Source organism: Cyprinus carpio, chromosome A13 (assembly GCF_018340385.1).
Source record: "Cyprinus carpio isolate SPL01 chromosome A13, ASM1834038v1, whole genome shotgun sequence".
NCBI classification, from domain to species: domain Eukaryota; kingdom Metazoa; phylum Chordata; class Actinopteri; order Cypriniformes; family Cyprinidae; genus Cyprinus; species Cyprinus carpio.
This window is the reverse complement of record NC_056584.1, coordinates 1,861,739-1,882,033: the sequence shown is the minus strand read 5'-3', so window position 1 is coordinate 1,882,033 and position 20,295 is coordinate 1,861,739. Positions and strand designations below refer to the sequence as shown.

The 20,295-nt window shown below is 37.5% G+C and overlaps 1 pseudogene; it reads right to left on the bottom strand.

Moving 5' to 3' along the window:
• The window catches only part of LOC109050932, a 56,964-nt pseudogene that overhangs the window by 7,855 nt on the left and 28,814 nt on the right, over nt 1-20,295 (bottom strand).

Genomic DNA, 20,295 nt, shown 5'->3' with positions numbered 1-20,295 from the left:
TGTATGATGGGTGTAGCTTGTGTCATGTGGTTTAAAAGGGTTTTAGGCACTCCAGGGCCTTTCACACTAAGTGTGGTTTAGTGACATTAATGTACGACACCATGACGTTCTTGAATCAAAACAATGAATCCCTATGGAGCCATTCACACCTGGGTGTGATCAGTCGATTTTTTCCCCCATCGCCCCATGATGAAACAAGCTGTCCAATTAGATTTGAGCTTTAGATCATGCTGCTGTTGCACAAAAGGCTAGAGCATAGAAATCAGTTTTGAAAAACCAGTGTAAATACAGAAGAAAGCATTATATTAGAAACACCGTTCAAAAATAATTTAGAAAATTAGAAAAAAAAATTTCTGTGCAATAATGAGTAAATTTCTGATATCTATATTCTACATTTTTTCTCCAGCATCCTGTTCACTTGCAAATATTACAGTCGGACTGCTGCAGTGAAATAGCAGTATGTTAACCTCACGGCCACAGTCGTAGTGTTTGTTCCTCTGGCGTGTTTTCTGTACTCACTGTGTCTCCTGCACGGATCCCGCCACACAGTGGAATCGTTCCGGAACGGTCTTCCACTCCCGGGCCAGTTTGACCATTCCTCCGGCATCCAGCACGCCGTATCCGAACAGATGGTTGAACTCCAGGCCCACACCGTTCCTCCTCCACTGGTGCACCTCGTCATGCAGCCTCTTTCTCTTAGAGGTGAGGACCGTCAGGTGCTGCAGGTCCCTCCACATCAAGTTTGGACTGCAGGCAAACATAATGAAGGAAACAATGTCAAGCCAGGGATAAAAAAAAAAAAAATCACTAGCATGACTCCTGTTTGTCCTAACCATGAATCCTTTAAGCTCCCGATCCTAATAGTTTACCATATCAATTTTAATATAAAATGTGCACTATTGAGTGAATGATTTCCTGCAAAAGAGCACACAGCAACAGAACAACAAAACCTTACAGTTGCATATGGTTTGTCCTCAAGAGCGCTCGACTCAAGATGAAGAGCAATTTGCGCCGAGCGCTAGAGGAAGCGGATGTTGACTGTATACTGATTTTTAAATCTTTTTTTTAAATTTTTTTTTTGACCACACTCTGACTAATAATCCTAGATATTGGCAGTAAGACTAAACTTATATATGAGGCATGAGGTTTACTTTATTAATACAAAGCTCTCTGGAATACTTCATTATGTTCAATCACAGCATTCAGCGGCAAAACAGGAAGCTCAGAAGATTAAGAAGAGCTGGATCAAGTTGCAGATATGATATATAACATTTAAAGAGACATGCAACGAAACTGGTCACTGTGATCAGAGCTGTTTTTGACAAGATAAAAAGGGTGTTGCTTACTTGACCACTAAGTACATTTAACAAAAGTATGTTGCAGACGTTTCTTGAAGACACTAAATAATCACACAACTTGTGGAAAATGGGCAATCTGATGTCCCCTTTAAAATGCAGTGGTGTTGCCTCTTATTTCAAATGGCTACAGATCTTTGCAGTTCAGCCTGCAAAAGTTTTTTTTTTCACATATTTGTTCATGCATGTACTCTTTCATTCTTTATTGTCTTTTGGCTAAAGGACAAAAATGGCAATCGGTATCAAAATCAGACTGTAGGTATACACACATAAATACATATGTGTGTGTGTACATATATATATATATATATATGTATGTATGTATGGAATGGTCTGACTTCGACCAAATGAATTCCAGGGCTGATTTTTTTTGTCCCAGTCCAGCCCTGAGCTGTACTGCACTACACTCTTCATGAGTAATGCTCAAATATACAAACACATGCAAATCAGCTGCAGTTTACGATTTGTATTTACATTTGGCTGAACAAAATGAGACCTGCTCTCTCGCCACCTACATCATTATTTAGTACTGAGCAAACACAAAGACTTTACACAGGGAAGGCCGTGTCAACAGCTATTAACACCAGTCCTGACACCATATACGTCCTACTGAAATGTGTGAATGGGAGGCAGAAATGATGTGGTGAAACTGTCATTTCCCACCAGTTGCTCCTTACAAAGCTTCTCAATCAAGTCTAATGAACCAAGTGTTGCTGTTGAACATCACTGTCTACCTCGAGATCGCACTCTTCTGACTATGTGAATCAAACGTATATGAATTCTGATCAACATGATAATATAAGGAAGAGTGTGTATAGGGAAAGTGCTGGGACTTGACACCTTTATTTAGGTTTTAGAGACAAAGAATAAAAAATCAATAAAAGTCAGGGAATCTTGCCAATCAGCACTATTCTGGCTTCAGAAAGCTGCATCCCTGCATAGGTTTGTTAGGAAACGTTGTTAGTAAGGACTGCATGGCAAGTTTATTTACAATGGTGCCAGTGTTGGTGTGTGTTTGTGTGGCACATTTTATAATAAAATAATAAGAAGAAAACAGTGCGATATGATCCCTTTAAAAGAGATAGTCATAACTCTTTGTAGTTGATCTCAGTCAGTGTGGTTCCTCTTAACATGAAATATTGAGTCTTGAGCTTCACACTCTTCTAAAGAGCCTAAAGTACCAGATGCAGCCAAATATTCATTGATTCCTGGCATTCAAAGAAACATGGGGTAAGTGTGTTAGCTTGAAACCAAGAGCGACTTTCAATTCATTTTCGTGAAGTGATTAGCAACGTACGTGCCAGTTTGATTCCTCATCAACAGCTGAAAAGTATGTGCAGCGTCTCCCAGTGATACCCTCCTTTCCTCCAGCAGGGTAACGCATGCTGCTGCCCAGAGCACAATCTCAGCCTGATTCACACATTTATCGTCTTTGTCATGCTGCAAAGCTGCTCCAGTTACTTTTTGTTCATTTCAAAATGAATTATTTACTGAACTTCTGACTGTGATAGACTGGCCATCTGTTGCAAGGAGTTTGGAGAATGAATGGATGGATGAACGTTACAACAAAAGCTGCTTATTAAGGAATAAAGATACAAAATCCAATGACTTGCGGGTGGAAGATAAGTTTTCAAATCAAGTAGTAAGATTTATAATTAAAGGAGCATGGAAACGGCATGTTTTATTTGTTGGCAGGTCATGCTGTAACATCATCATTCAACTCTCAAATCACTGGGAAGGCAGCTTTGGCTCTGGCATCAGCACCGTTTCAGTGTTTAAAGGGAATCAATCATACATGAGGGAGGCATTTTAGAGCAGGAGAGCTGTGCTACGCTCTGACACAACCCTCGTCAGCAGTAATCTACGATCTCAGCTGCCGTCTGCCAGCGCTGCTGTCTTATTGTTTCATAAATCTTGTGATAGAGGCTCAATACTCATCAGTGTTGTGCGCTGGGAAAACAAAAGTTGTACATACTTTGGCCTCCAATGCCAGGGGCAAAACACGCCAGCAGCTCAAGGGGCGGCGGGCAGATTGTGGCCCGAATGACGCAGTGTGCAATTTCCATACAGATCCGTGGTGGCCTGGAGACAGAAACAGACAAAGAGAAGCCTTAATTAAACATTCGTGCCAGTGAAAAACACCATGTGAAAAATGTCTTTGAAATTCTAATTCAGTTCTGTCAGGACTACAATCACAACGTCAAAATGACTGACACTTTGCATTCAGGTTGTATTGGTGTTATGCTTCTGTTCTGTTTGAGTAAAAACTTCGCCGCTCATCCCATGCAGCCTGTCATGATTCATGATGAGCAGGGCGAGAGCAGCATTAAACCCCCCAGGGTAAACAGAGCAGAACCAAATGCAGATATCATAATGTTTCTTCTTAATGACATTTTAGTGTACAAACATAAAAGGAATAGATAAAAGGAGTCTGATTAAACAAGCAATATAGAAAGCCAAAGTCCAGGAGGAGTTGGGGATGGAGAAGGGTAATTTGGTCCTGAGAAAGCAATAAAGCTACTGAATAATACTGAATAGACCTTATATAGGAATGTTGTGATAGGCGTCGTATTCCTATAGGTAGATGTGGATCAGCTGATGCAAGCTTTACTCACATGATATGCCAGAACTAATGCTACACTTGATTTTTGAATTGATTTAAGAGGCAGCAAAGAGGATGTGGAATTTTATGTTAAATTTAAAAAGAATGTATGAAATTCAAGGAGATTAGATGCTGTTCTAAGAAAAGTTAATCATATTTAATATGAATAAAATATAAATTGCCCAGAAATTATTTTATCATACACGCAGCACAATGTATAGAAATTGTGAGCAATCTCCAAATGTATTTAATTCTAATACATTAATCTTTTTTTATGGACTAACCTGGCGGAAGAACATCAATTAGTCAAACCAAGATGAAGCAAACCATGCATTGTGAAAAAAAAGTTTTTTTGTTGTTGTTTTTTTTTTTTTTTGTGGCCAGCTCATCAATGGAATTGAAGTCAATTCGTAAATTTTGAACTTTGTTGATCATTAACAGAACTTGTTATTGAAGCACTTGGTTCCACAATAAGGAAAAATCCCTACTAAATCCCAAATCTTTGTTCGTCCCAACAACACTGAGGTAATGTCGATTTTGAAGTCTGAATTTCCATGATCTATCAAAGGCAAGAAGATGAAAAGAAACATCCATATTTAACCTCCAGAGCCATGGACGTTTGGTACTTGTAACTAATTTGACTGATGTAAGCAAACCTCACTAAAATTCAAAATAGTAGTATTTAGTGCTTTGTTTTATTGATGTAGGCCTAATCTCTGTGTAAATATATTTGACTGAATATCATTGTCTGTAAAAACTGTCAGTTAATAAATACTGAGTATGGTTTTCCAAAACTGTCACGAGTTTAATGTTAACAATGAAGAAACACCTTCTTAATGGCAAATTTATTTCAAGAAATCCAGATGGCATCTATCAAGACAATTGCTTCGTAATGTAATCACTGAATCCCATGTCTTAAAAATCACCCCTAAGTAAAATACTAACACAAAATATTAAAAGCAAGACATATTATTATATTTTGTCTTAAAAGAAATCATTCACCCAAAAAAATTAAATGCTGTCTTTATTTATTCACCATCATTTGTTACAAAACCTGTCTGCTATATTTCATATTTATTATGGATATTATTCAAATTATTTAAAGTAGTCTCTCAAGTTCCAAAAATACACCATGGAATTAACATAAAAATTGTTTATTTCCACATTAACAATAGCTTTGTGTAAAAAACTCATAAAAATATAAGTCATGGTTATAGTCTACCGCTTTTTAATTTTTTTTTAAAGAAGAAAAGGGTAATCATCTGCACCATGTATTTTTGGTTCCTTATTTCTACCATTCAGTGCTCAATCAGAGAAAAGCGATAAACTGGGGTGTCACAGAATCCGGACTGACACAAGGCAATTCCTGCCTTTCCATTGACTGGATGATCTCTGACAGACTAACCACAGTCTTCATCTCATATGCTTTCTTACGAGTCTGCAGATACTTTCTGATTAAGTTCCTAGTTGAATGTCATCCCTCCAATTGCATCTGAGAGTCATGTTTCAGACACAAAAATGGATTTGAAATGACAATTAAATACTCCCCGTCATTTTATCACTGTCATACTCTGTATTTATCACTCTGTGGAATAAGGGATTGCGTTTCAAATCAATGTTTTAAAGCACCTATGACATGCACACTCTTGCACACCAAACCGATTCTGTTGTAAAAATTTCTAGACTCAATGTCATACCACTGCAACACATACACACTCACCACGCCTGCCTTCGGGTTTCGTTTACGGCCGTTGCTGAAGGTGGAGGCGAGGGGTGGAGGAGCAGCTTCATCATAGAGCGCGGTGCCGTTCCGTCATTGATGGCGAGAGTTAATAGAGATGGTCCACATGCTGGAGAGGTATCCGTCGCCGTTACAACAGTCGTCATAGCTACCACCATCTCCGGAGGCCCACACAATAGATGCTGCCCTTTGCCACCTCGGCTCCCTGTTGGACACACAAAGCGGCACGATTACAACCAGCACTCACACCCGCAACAGCTGCAAATCAAGGAGCAGAGTTGTCTCTCTTTGATATTTTCTCTTAAGAATCCTTTGAGATTTATTCCATTTATCATACAAATTATACTCACATAACCACAAGTAATTCAAGAGAGACATCAGGGAGGCGTCAAGACCTTTTAAAGACTACAAGCTCTCCTTTGAGTGTGGATGATTCAGGCACTGTGTTTAAGATTCTTGTCTGAACGTGTAATTTGATGCTTTTAGATGAATGCAAGAGCACTCTTTTCTTTAGGCTTTGTGTTTTAATAGTGGCAGGCACCTGACAGGGAGGAATTTTGTACAGTGCAATGTGATCTTAAAAGGGTACATGATTATTGTTATTTGAACAGTACAACGGTGCATTTACCATACTACACATCGGGAGCGATTTATGGGCTTCCAGACCCCAGGGCATCAGCCTCTTTTGGAGTAAACAAATAAGAAAATAAGATGGTGTCTTTAACATCTGCAATCGCTACAGAAACTTGTAGGACTTCTCATAATTTTGATTTATAGCAAAATGGACTCATCAGCATCTAATACCCCTAATGTTAGGTTTGGAAAATGTGAACTTGTCAAGGGGCTAATAAAACGTGATAATCGTTTATCTGCTAATATGAGGAATAAAGTCTCAACACGGTGTTAATAAAAATAAAGTCACAATTTACACACCAAGTGTTTAATACATTGCAAAGGGTGAAAAAACAATTTAGACCTTCATCAAACAGCAGAGCTCTGCTAAGGGTGTTCAGAAGCCATTTATTAGAGCTGAGGGAGTGCCAGGCACCAATAACACACAACTCATTTCTTCAACCCTGGAGATCGTTGAAAACACGTGCCTGTAGCAAACATTCTGCAAAATTATATTACATCGCTTCTTGCGCATTTTTACAAACATGTTCAAATGTCCAGTGAGTGGCCCTGAAAATGTATTCAGTTATCAGAAACAATGAATGTTAATCTGCAATTGTTTTATTAGTCTCAAATGCAGCGGAAATAATGCAAACAGTTTATTGAATGTTCAGGGGAAGAACTGTTCAAATAGAAACACTATAGTCCCCGTGGGTTGCAGCAGTGATGAAGAACAAAGGACTGGGTACTAACTGGGCGGAAGAAAACCCCCATGAGATCTGCAGAGTGTGTTAGAACCAGAGGGGGTGAAAAAAAGAAAGGGGGGAGGGAAAATCCAAAAAAAAACAAGTAAAAACACTAACCAGGAAACAAAAACTAGAAAGAACTGGAGCTAAACAACCAAAATGGTAGACAGTACTGCAACACACTGAGACCACAAAGAACAATCTAGCAAGGCACAAGACAAACAAGGGAGCATATATAGGGAGCTGATAATGATGAAACAGGTGAGTGCATTCAGCCTGTGAGCTGAGCAATAATCGTCTCCATAGATAAAAGGATTTTAAAGTCTGCTGCATTTTATTTATGGTGTAGACAAACGAATTAGATAGATCGTGATCTGACTAGGCTGCCACTAAACAGTTCGGCAATTAAATCCATATCCTACCTTTTCATGTAACCTGATGAAAATCAATCCATGGCGATGAACATCATTGAGATTTTAATCCACAACCATTCCTTCTGAGCATTTTTCCCATTGTGTTGGCATTCACATCAATCCACAAGTCATTCTTTTAGGTTCAAAGGCTATTTCATACAAATCAATATAAAAAGCAATTAGCCTAGCATTATTTTTACGTTACTGCGCTTAGCAAATAAATTGTTATCCACGGTATCCACTCATGTGTTTAAATTTTAGTCTGCTTGTACGATCAAAAAAAAAAAAAAACCTTAATACAGTCACATTACAATATGCAATATCCTATCTGAGACAGCCCATGATCGCTAGATTTTTATACATTTGTTACTATAATGGTGATCAGTAACCAAATATTGATAATGTGGAATTTGCTGCCTTTTTGCCTTGGTGTGACTTCTCACGATTTGCAGACAATGCAAAGGCAGAGTACATTAACTTAAAAATGGGGGTAAAAAATCAAGTTTGAGCTCACCAATTTTTTATGTAGATAATTTTCATTACTAAAACATCTAATTTGTTAAATTTCCAGTGTCCCACCTATAAGTAATTTGGCTGGACAAGTAAAAAACTTAAACAGTCGTTTTTCCCTCAGTTTCACACTCTAGCGAGTTAAGGTCGTTTGCCTTTGTAGGGCAGCATATTGGTCTTGCATTAATATTAATGATGCACTACAGTGTACTGTATGTTGCATTTTACGTGGAGTTGGGCAGTTTAATGTACAACAGTGAATGATATTGTAAAGTACCATGTTGGGCAGTTTAATGTACAACAGTGAATGATATTGTAAAGTAACATGTTTTTGTATTGTAGCTGTCCTGTCAGAAAGACATTTAAAAAAAACATAGCCTACTTCTCATTTATATGCAGTAGCGGTTTTTGGCACGGGCGGACCGGGCAGACGCCCGGTGCGGCATTTTTTCATGATACATGGGGGTAGCACAAGCAGTTGAAAAAAAAATAAAAAATAATCCTCTGCGCCGCCGCGAAGCAGTTTTCTATTATCTATCATTTCACTATGTGGGGAATTGGCAAATTGGCGCTCCTACTTGATGAGAAGGTGCCGTGCTCAGAAGTTGTATGAGAAGAAGAAAGGGGAGCGGGGGCGTGGCACGGGGGACAGTTCACCTCTGGGTCTCTCCCAAATGGAACGGACAAGGTCTACTGTATAGAGCAATACTCTAATTGAATTAGTGGGCTAAGTCAGTCCCACATCGACTTCTTTCAAATAACACACATTCCTTCATAATACTATTAAATACAGGCCTATCGTTCCTGCACATTTCTGTTTTCTGAAGTGAATGTGTGAAATGGCTAATAAAATAGGTAATACAAAAACGATTATTGTGGTCCACCAAGGTGCATTGGTTTTTAGTCTTGACTTCCTGGTCATGAGTGACAATGTTGGGGGGATGTGAAATCTGTTGATTGTCGAGTGCCCAAATAAACCCAGAGATGGACCAGCAAAAAGGTCAAAAGCCATCAGGGGCCCAATTTAGAAAAAAAAAGAAAAGATGAAGAGGATAAACGCGCAAAAATAAAGGTATTCAACTATGTTCTCTCTGTATGATTATTACGGTTGTCCATGTCATGAATGAAGGGCTAATGTTAATTGGTGGGTATAACTCTTAAGTTTGTTATCCTTTTTGCTATAATGCTTGCTATGCTAATACAACAATAATTCAGTTTCAACTCAATAAACACATGATCTAATTTCACCATAATATTGTGCTTTGCAACAAAACTGTTACAAGTTCAGTTATTATTTATTTCAAATTTTGGTAAAAAAAAAAAAAATCCTGATACCCAAAAAGTTATTGGTGAATGAAAAAAAAAAAATCCCATTGTTTTTGCCTACACATATAATTTTGTGTCATTTTTATTTATTTTTAACAACAACTGAGTTCTAGTGTCCACTACAGAGGACACAGCAGAACAACCACTGCATAAATTGCTTTTTTTTTTTTTTACCATTTGTTTGTTATGCTCTAAACAATGTGATGACATGAAGAAAACCTTTTTTTCTGGATTCTCTTAAGTGTTTTTCAAATGTTCAAATTAAGGATTTGTGCAACTGAGAAATACAATTTTCTCTTTTTACTTATGTTTTTATAATACAATTTTATAATATATATATTTTTTGGGGGGGGGGGGGGCTGCTTCCGAAGCACCTCGGACCATCTAGCCTATACGGAGGACTGTTTTTTGCTTGCCTAGCAACTGCGACAGCTGCCGTAAACGAGCGGCAGTAACGTTTGTAAGCGAACTTTTTATATTCAGCTGCATAAAACTAAACCTGTTTAAATATGTTCACCATGGTCCATTTATGTACTGTACATACAACTAATCAATAATACAATAAACAACATAAAATCACATTTTGGTAAGATATAAGTCATTTAATTGCTTTATATTTTGTATTTTTTTCATGTCATTACAATATTCAAGCGTAAGTCGAAATCCAATCTTACATTAAAATGTAATTCGGTAATTAACAGTCAAAAACTAACAATTCTCCAGTTATTTTCATTTTCATTAACAAAAAAAAATCATCTGGGCAGCTCTCTTCTCGCACCGTTGCTGTGCGACAGGAGCGGCGATCGGGAACACCTGCTGGCTCAATCAGCAGATAAACACCAGTGAACTGTATGTATAGTTTAGTTTTTATTGTTTTGTTATATTTTGGTAGGTAGAAGCATGAATTTGAATGAGCTTATGTTGCATTTCTTAGTTTATTTTCACCTTGTGCAACATTCAGAGGCACCTTTTCCAGAGTTGTTTGTCTATCAATATCAACTTTACATTGCAGTGCCTTGTTTCTGGGTGTCAGACCTCTACTGGCCCCATTGGCCTAGACCATGATCCAACCTTTTTTACATTTCGCTTGACTGATTAAATTAATATTCTGGTTCCTGTAAAAGTAAAAATCTAACATAACAGACCACAAACAACTTCAACTGGTGCTCACATCTCTAGTGGTGACACACTAACCTCTCCATCTCGTCTTCTGTTTCTCTTTCCTCTCTTCTGCTCTTTCTGATCCTGGACGACCCATCAGCGCTGAACTCCAGAACCACATTAGCTTAAAACAAACGATGACTTGCTCTGAGCTGCATGCATGTGAGGCAACGTCAAAAGTTGCTAACAGTAATTATGATTTTTATGTTTTAACATTGGGTGCCGTTTAATCAGCTCCTAGCTCCCGAGCTCGTGAATCAGTTTACTGTCACAAGTCAATAAAAAACACAAAGGTCGGTCACTGTATGTATCCCTGGCTCGCTGCAACATGAGGACAGTGATAAACAAACTACCAATTATACCGGAGGAATGACCATGAAGTAACGTACAACGTCAACACGACAACGTCATTGTAGAACGTGCAAATTGTACTTTTTTGATATTATTTTTATTGTTGTTTAACACATTGTTTTTTTGTACATGTTCTTACACTTGCCCTGACACGTGAACTGAGGGAACTGATTGAGACAAACCCTGTGTTTTTGCTAAAACAAACTGGTTTTTTTAGCTGTTTTATTTACTGTATTTATTTATTTTTCTCTTGTTTGTTTGTTTGTTTTTTGCTGACCACTCAGCTGGTTTTTTACTGGTTTTAGCTGTTCTGCTTTTTAGCTGCTTTTTAGCTGTTCTTGCTAACCTCAGCTGGTTTTTAGCTGGTTTTTAACATGCTAGCAACATGCAAGTAACTTGCAAATCAACAGCATGTTTGTAACACACACACTACTCATGCTAGCAAAATGCTATAAAAATGCTAATCATGCTAGAAACATGCTACATGTTGATCATTTTAAAACATGAACACGATATAAAAATAACTATCAAAATCAAAAACAACTAACAAACAAAATATCAACAATTCAATAAACATAACAACTTGCCATGGTAGAAACATAATATCAACATGTTAATCATGCTAACAACTTGCTAGCAACATGTTAATCATGTTAAAACATGTTAATAACATGCTAGATCATGTTAGAAACAGGTTAACAACATTCTAATGCTAACAACAAGGTAAATCGTGTTAGCAATGTGCTAAATCATGCTAGCCAAATCCTATCTACATCTATCTAATCTAGCTTTCAAACTTCAAGCTACTTCAGCTACTTCAAATCTTTTAGGTACGAGGCATTTGCTTTTCAAGCCAACTTCAAAGCTTGTTTGCGAGCTTTACTCATCTAGTTATGCTTTTATTACCAAATACTGTTGTTGTTGTTTTATCAACTTACATTTACATTTAGTCATTTAGCAGACGCTTTTATCCAAAGTGACTTACAAATGAGGACAATGGAAGCAATCAAAAACAACAAAAGAGCAATGATATATAAGTGCTATAACAGTCTCAGTTAGCTTAAACGCAGTACACGTAGCAAGGGCTTTTAAATAAAATAATAAATAAAAAGAAAACAGATAGCATAGAAAAAGAATAGAGCAAGCTAGTGTTAGAGGTCTTTTTTATAATTGTATAATAAATGAAAAGAAAATAGATAGAATAACAAAAAGATTAGAAAGGTAGTTAGATTTTTATTATTTTTTTTTAAATAGAATTAGAATAGTGAGTGCAAAAGTTAGAGGGTCAAATAAAGATGGAAGAGATGTCTTTTAAGCCAATTCTTGAAGATGGCTAAGGACTTAGCTGCTCAGATTGAGTTGGGCAGGTCATTCCACCAGGAGGGAACATTTAATTTAAAAGTCCGTAAAAGTGACTTTGTGCTTCTTGGGATGGCACAATCAAGCGGACGTTCACTTGCAGAAAGCAAGCTTCTAGAGGGCACATAAGCCTGAAGTACATGAATTTCAGGTAAAGGGGTGCAGAGCCAGTGGGTGGTTTTGTATGCAAACATCAATGCCTATGAATTTTATGCGAGCAGCTATTGGTAGCCAGTCCAAAACTGATAAACAGAGGTGTGACGTGGTCCTGAGAAAGTTAGCTGATCATCAATCATAACTCCAAGGTTTCTGGCTGTTTGTGAAGGAGTTATGTTGATGTGCCTAATTGATGGTGAAATTGTGATGAAACGATGGGTTTGCTGGAACCACAAGCCAGTTCTGTCTTGGCAAGGTGAGTTGAAGGTGATAGTCCTTCTCCAGCAAGAAATGTCTGTTAGCCAAGCTGAGATGCGAGCAGCTACCGATGGATCATCAGGATGGAATGGGAGGTAAAGCTGAGTGTCATCAGCATAGCAATGGTATGAAAAGCCATGTTTCTGAATGACAGAACCTAATGATGCCATATAGACAGAGAAGAGAAGTGGTCCAAGAACTGAGCCCTGAGGCAGCCCAGTAGTTAGATGTTGCGACTTGGACACCTCACCTCTCCAAAATGTTACTTTGAAGGCCTATCCTGAGAGGTACGACTCAAACCACTGGAGTGCGGTTCCTGAGATGCCCTTTGTCAGTAGGGTTGACAGGAGGATCTGGTGGTTAAGCGTGTCAAAAGCAGCAGATAGATCAAGCAAGTATAAGTATTGAAGATTTGGATTCCGCTCTTGCCAGTCTTAGGGCTTCAACAACTGAGAGCAAGGCAGTCTCAGTTGAATGTCCACTTCTGAAGCAAGATTGGTTTGCTGTCAAGGAGGTTGTTCTGTATGAGAAAGGTAGAGACTTGGTTGAATACAGCTCGTTCAAGTGTTTTCTGCAATGAAAGGAAGAAGGGAAACTGGTCTTTAGTTCTCTAAAAGAGATGGGTTGAGGGTGGGTTTTTTAAGGAGTGGAGTTATACGAGCCTGTCTAAATGTTGAGGGAAAAACACCAGTGAGGAGGGCTATGTTAATGGTGTGAGTGAGTGCAGGTACAACTGCAGGAGAAATGTCTTGAAGGAGATGAGATGGAATAGGATCAAGCGGACAAGTAGTAGGATGATTAGAAAGGATGAGTTTGGAGACTTCTGCCTCAGAGAGTGAAGAGAACTTGTCTTCTTTCAATTAGCACAGTTTTCTATTTCTTTTTTGGAACTGATTTGATAATATTGATCTTTTTGGCCATATTGATCTAAGATTGTGCACCATGTTTTTGAGGGAATATTGATAGAATTATCCTCAATTATTGCTTTTTTTACTCAAAATCTAATGTGTTTAGATCAATTAATTCCTCAAAGTAATACAAACCTGTCCCAATTAAAAGAAAACAAGTTGATAAAAGACTGAGTGATAATATAGCATAATGAGAGCTTAACAAGCGATTTTCAAAATGTAATTTTCAGCAGGGATCATAAGGTAAAGGATTTTCAACACAGTGCAAGGGTTAAATAATTGGATATGTTTTATAACTACTTACACAACATGTGTAATCCTGGTTATACTGTATATTTTATTACTTGAATTATTTGCTAGTGGTGGACCAGAATTGCCATGGTGTTCATCAGCAAAACTCGTTGATCAAAGGTCAGCTGATTAAAGGAATGTTCTTGCTTTAATTTGTCTTCGGTTCTATTGACAGCAAGTTTCAGAAAAACAAGAAAATCATTGGGACTGATCCCAGATTCTTCCACAAAGCCATCATTCCACAGGGTTTAAAAGCAGATATGTGAATGCTGCCCTTCAGGTAGGTACAGCTACATCAATTCTAGAATTTTCTCCTCTTTTATCTATCATGTGTGTATACTGCACATAATCATACCGTGTTACAAGAACATGACACTGAGAGAGATGGGATATAACTTTATATGTCTATTGCAATGCCCCATGTGTTTCCATTATACTTGCTGTACAGTAACCACAAATTTTGACTGACAAGTCGAGATGATTTTCTGTGGAAAGTGACATTATGCCAAACACACTGTCACCAGCAGACAAACCACAATGCTGAACTGTATCTGCCATTTCATTAGCACTCTGTGTGGCAGCCTACAAATAAATAAATGAAGCATGCGAGAAGTATTTGCCATCTAGCCCTCATAATGATTAAACATCGCTCAGTATTACTCCCCGGCTCAACCTCAGCCCTCTCGAAATGCAGTGAGGAAACCTGAGGGACAGATGGAGAGAGAAAGGGAGTCTTCACCCATCACTGCTATTCTTGTCTAATCTGATTTCAATTGCAAAGGGCTGTTCAAAACACACAGCGATTACTTTGTGCGATGCCTCGGCTTGACAAGTGGAGCACCCTCATAAATCCTGCTCAGCAGAGGAGCACTCAGCACCATTTATACCCATTAGCCAAGGCAATTTGTGAAGGCAGCAGTCACGAACAGGGAATGTGCAACTAAATGACACGTCTAGTGTGAAGCGATGAGACTTTGCAAGGTTGACATATGTTGGAGAACTCCTGGAGAGTGTTGGGGAGTCAAAGCATTTAATTTTATTCATTTTTGTGGAGCGTGTATTAGCATGAAGGTGTTTAGTATTTGTGTGTATGACACTGTGTGCACCTTCTATATATTGATATTCACCTTGTATTGAGGTTTGATTCATCATGTGGCTTTCTCATCACCACATGTTTTGAAGGTGGTTGCCAATATATAATAAAGGTAAAAAAATATGATTTTATTAATTTGGTATAATTCAATCTGTAAAACTCCAAATTTTGCTACCATACATACATACATGCATACATGCATATATATATATATATATATATATATATATATATATGCTGTAATATCTGCATACTTAACTGTGATTTGTTTGGGATATATATATATATATATATATGATTACACTGATATTTGCAGTTCAAAAGAGAGTCAGCATTGATAACATTGCTGTAATATCTGCATACTTAACTGTGATTTGTTTGGGGGATTTAGGGAATATATATAGAGATTTCCTTCTGAAAATGAAAATTGTGAAACTCGTTTTATTTTGAATTTGAATCTCTACATACACTCATATTTTCTGAAGCGTAGCATTAGTTGCCCAGTTGTCTGGTGTTTAAGTTGATCTAAAATGGCAGAGAGACCAGGAAGACTCTAAAAGGTTTAATCTGATTGGACAAGATGTTACAATTCTGTACCTCTGTTTTTTCTTTCTTTTTTCTCTCAGGTGATTTACAAGGGAATCAATTTAGCTACGCTTATCCTCCAAGAAACCTCTGTGGCTTTGGAACATGAGGTACCTTATTGACTCCGTCAGCCATAGCCTGCAGGGTAAGCTCACGTGGGCCGTCCACTGTTTTGCCATCATCGGTGGGACCCCAGCTGGCGCTGTAGATGTCAATAACCTGTGGCATGTGGCTGATGGATGAGGCCTCGATGATGTCCGTCATGAAGGGCTGGTCCAGCATACGAATGCCTGTGAAATTACAGGATTGAGAGCATGCCAACAGCAGTAAAACCCCTCATATTGGTCTGTGTATCAATTATTCTATTTGTAAATATTTTTAATGTCACCAAATTTTTAATTCAGGTCCTTTATTTGTCTGTTATTTGCCTTTTCTCATGGAGCTCCTGAGATGAAATTTAAATTCTATATATAAGAACAGATGCATGTACTAATTCTGTATGTCACTGTAATTGACTTTATCTTGATTACTAGTTACATCAGCATATAATTATGTGCCCAGCAACATATTTCATCTTAAAATTGCATGCACAGTTAACAGTGAGTGGTGATGTGCGTCAATCCTTTTCTTCAAGTGTAAAAACATTGGCAGTAGCGTAACAACTCTTTATGAATTAATACCGTGCAGAAGACGTGGCTGTTTGATCAATCAAATGAAAGGGGCATTTCAGCGCTGCCCACATGAGCGGATGAAATATTGAAGCCATTAACCGATTAGTAACCCACAAACAAAATAAAAAATAAATCTGTTTTTAAACATAACGAGCCATCTTTCCATTTCTTTAGTGTATTCCTCCAGGGAACAGCAACTTGGTTCATACAGAAAAATGGAAAAATTAAATATTGATCAGTTTTTACAGTTTTTCGTTTGCCAGATTGAATGGGATAATTGAAAGATAGGATGATACACGGACCGATTGTACTCTATTCACGCTCTGTGGTGATGAGTGCTGGGGTGAGAGTGGTTGAGATTCACTGGCAATGACTGAACGTAATGGCTTTGGTACTTTATCAAGCACAAACGAGATTTAACCTTAACTTTGCTTTTCTCTCTCATCTACCAAACCTGCTGAAAATGAACTTACAAAAGTGTATACTGCAAGTTAATTTTATTAAGCAAACTTACGTAAAGTTCAAGTATTCTAAAGTAAAGTAAACTTTATTTAGAAAGTAGACTAAAATAATTGTACTTTAGTATACTTGTATGTGTATTATGTCATCTTGGGACTCAACTGGCTTACTTTTTAGTTTATAAATGCTTTAATGCTAGCAAGTATACAGAAAAGTCTAAGTACACTTGGCCTATACTTGTATTAATTTTTTGATTGATACTGTATATATTTAAAGTATAATTTAGTATTCTAAGTATACTTGGCTTGTAGTTGTGTTTAATGTTGTAATAGAGTAACCTATTTTTCATACACATTAGCTTTTTTTGAGATAGCATATGTTTTACAATCTATCTGATAATCCTCTGTGTTCAAGCTCAGAGTAACTTCAAGGTTTCAAATCAGCTTCAAAGTGGAATAAAAAAGTTTTTAAAAAAGAAGTTTATTTTATTAAGAAAACTTAAGTAAAGTTCAAAGTTGTGTCCCAAATGATGCACTCTACACTATACACTTATACAGTAGACTATGTACTTATGCACTTTGTACAATCGGAGTCTGATAGCCCCTTCCCCTTCGCTACATACTTAAAGCTGCAACAGTTCAGTGCATGAAGTGTCCAACATTCCATACTTCATTGTTTCAGTTAATTAAGTGCATCATCCAGGTATTTTAAGTGCCCTTTTTGCTTTTCCAAATTTTCAGTGTGAACATATTACTCGCACTATTCTCAAGCATTTTCAAGTATACTTTATGTACAGTATTAACTATAATAATAGTTAATATTCTAAGCATAGAATAGTACTAGAAGGTATACTAATATCAATTCACTAGATTCCTCTGGAAAACTGACCCACTTTTTAGCTTATAAAAGTATCCTTTTAAGTGTAACAGTAGTAAACTTTCAGTATATGCGAAACTAGTTTACATCAAACTTTTTACTCCTGAAAGTTTACTTTAAGTAAACTTATTGGTATACAGTTAACTAGTTGTATACTTCTAACCCATTTTTTTTGTCTATGAAAGTCATACAGTAGTTCAGTAGTTTTTATACTGCAAGCTTAAATGTAATCTTGGTCAAAAGTGGAGTATATGATAAGAGTATATAGAAAAGACTGTATACAACTAAACAGAAAAGTCTAAGCTTAAATCCATGTATGAAGGCACTCCAGGAATATCACTGCTCTGTGTCTTGAGATACCAGTGGCTGTTAGACTAAGACTCGTCATACTGACCTCTTCCTGGAAGAAAACCTTCTGTGAGCTGAAGAGGTAAAACTAGAGTCATGTGTGTGTCCCTTTGTGAGGGACAAAAGACATTCGCTGGCTATCAGTTACTCTCCTTTTCTTTTGTGGCCTTTTGAAAAGAAAAAAAAAAATCAATGTGCTGCAGAGCGCAAATGATGTTTTTATTGATGCTGCTGTTGGTGTTGGCTGCTGGATGTTGTGGAAGAGGGGAAGGGTAGAAATGATCAATTTAGCTGATATTCCATTAGGCTAAGAAACAACGCGATGTCTCAAAAGGAGACAAGTCATTCATCATATTTACTGACTGCACAGAACAAACCTGATAAAGCATACAAGTATTCTAAATAAAACCCTGTCTTGATAGCACCAAACATGTTAAGGAGAATATGGTTTCTGAATGGAATCTGCTTCTTGATTGTAACATTTGAAACATACTGTATATTGTAAACATACTGTATCCTGTATATTGTAACATTTCTGTAAAGCTTACATTATGCATCTAAAAAAAGCGTGAAACAAATGAACATGAATTGAATTGCATGCTGAATTTGCCTGCACCATGTGCAACGGAATATATGTTCTTGATGTTATTAGGTTTGTATGAGAAGCAGATTCTGCACAGAAACAGTTGTTGTGATTTCATGCTGATGCGAGCAAGCCTAATAATCTAATAGCCAGTACAAAAAGCACAAAATCGAAACACCAGGAGACGGTTACCAACAACTTTCAATGAAAAAAAGCTAAAACTCGCTCACTAATTGTGGCTCGATGACGTCATAATGGTGGAAACTAGAAAAGCTTTATCCAACAAGTCATTTGTTTGAAAAAGTCACTAAAGTTGTCTGGAAAGGTGACAAAAGGGGCTTTTGCACTGTGTAGTTCTAGGAACTTAGTTATAGTAACTTAGTTATAGTAACTAGCCAGCAGGGTGGGTCCTAGAGAACCAATTCCCCTCTTAGGCTGTTTTCCTGGTTGCATTCGCACCTGCAGCAGGAACTCTGAAGCGGCCGACAGCAATGTCTTTATGTGCTGCATTTACAAAAATCAACAACCGGTGAATGGAGGACGACTATGATCGGAGCGGTTTTTGTTGTGTCGTGGGTTTCGTGATAACGCAGATGGAAATATAAATGCACAATTTATACCATTGAAAGGGCAAAACGTTCCTATGACAACTTGCAGTGTTACATATCATCGAGGCTTAGAAAAGAAAACAACACTGCAGACAACAGGTTAATGCCATTATCACTGTTTTCCGCATTTGTGGAGTAAATATGTTTACATGGCTTTTTATAAATGCCGGATAGCCGGTGTTTTGTTTATGCGTTTGGCCAATCAATGTACACTTACGTCACTGATAGTTCCTATAGAACTGTTTTAGACCCTACTGTGAAGTAGGGGCTAATTTAGTTCCCCCAAATGGAGATCCTAGAACTAAACCATTCCTAGTTCCTACAGTGCAAACACGCCAAAAAGCGAGAACTTCTGCCAATAGTTCTAGGAACTATGAAAAGCTTCCTCTGGTGCAAAAGCTCCTAAACTCTCTCAGTTAGCAACACTGAAAGCTTATATACACAGAGTAAAAAGACTTTACAGATGCAAACGATCAGGGGTTACCGAGGGGAACAGGAAACTGAAACATGACTACAAACTACAAGTCCACATTACAAAACACAGAATACCTTTACGACAACTGTGACACTTTGTCTAATTTTTTAGCACTTTAATATCAGTAATATTATATATGAGTGAATAATGTCTGTGTACACAGTGATTTTTCTGAAATCTAAAATGGATGAAAAACAGATCAGGACAGATTTTTTTCTTCTTCTCAGAATTCATCTTCAAATAAAAGCAGCACTAATTAAGCCGCATTCACTGAAAGTTTATCAGCTGGGTACTATGACAAGTGCCTATGTCTGACCTGACAGTGCTTTTCTGGTTCCTCCCTTGACTGTGACGCCTACTTTGATCGACTTTCAAGACGAGTCGCTTGACATCTCAAATGAGACGCTGTTGTTAGGAACATTAAAGTTATTATGAGGTCATCAGAAACATACCTGCTACCTTGGAGTTGTAGGCCACGCCCACCCCACAGATGTTGTTGTTTGAAACTGCAGACACCTCTCCAGCACACCTGGTTCCATGACTGAAAAACACCATTCAGAGATCACAGATTTCACAATGGTTTCACGTGATAGAAAAATTAAATATGAAATATAGAACAGCTAAATATAAAAATAAACATCCCTAAAACAATCAAGCGGGTGCAGGACCAGTCAAAACCATGGGGAAATGAAAATAAAAAAAAGAAAATAGATAAGTTAGACAAGTTGGATTTGTGAAATAAGCATTTATGTCATAAAATCACATATAAGCCCAATGCCTGATATTAATCTTCCTGAAGCTCAAACTA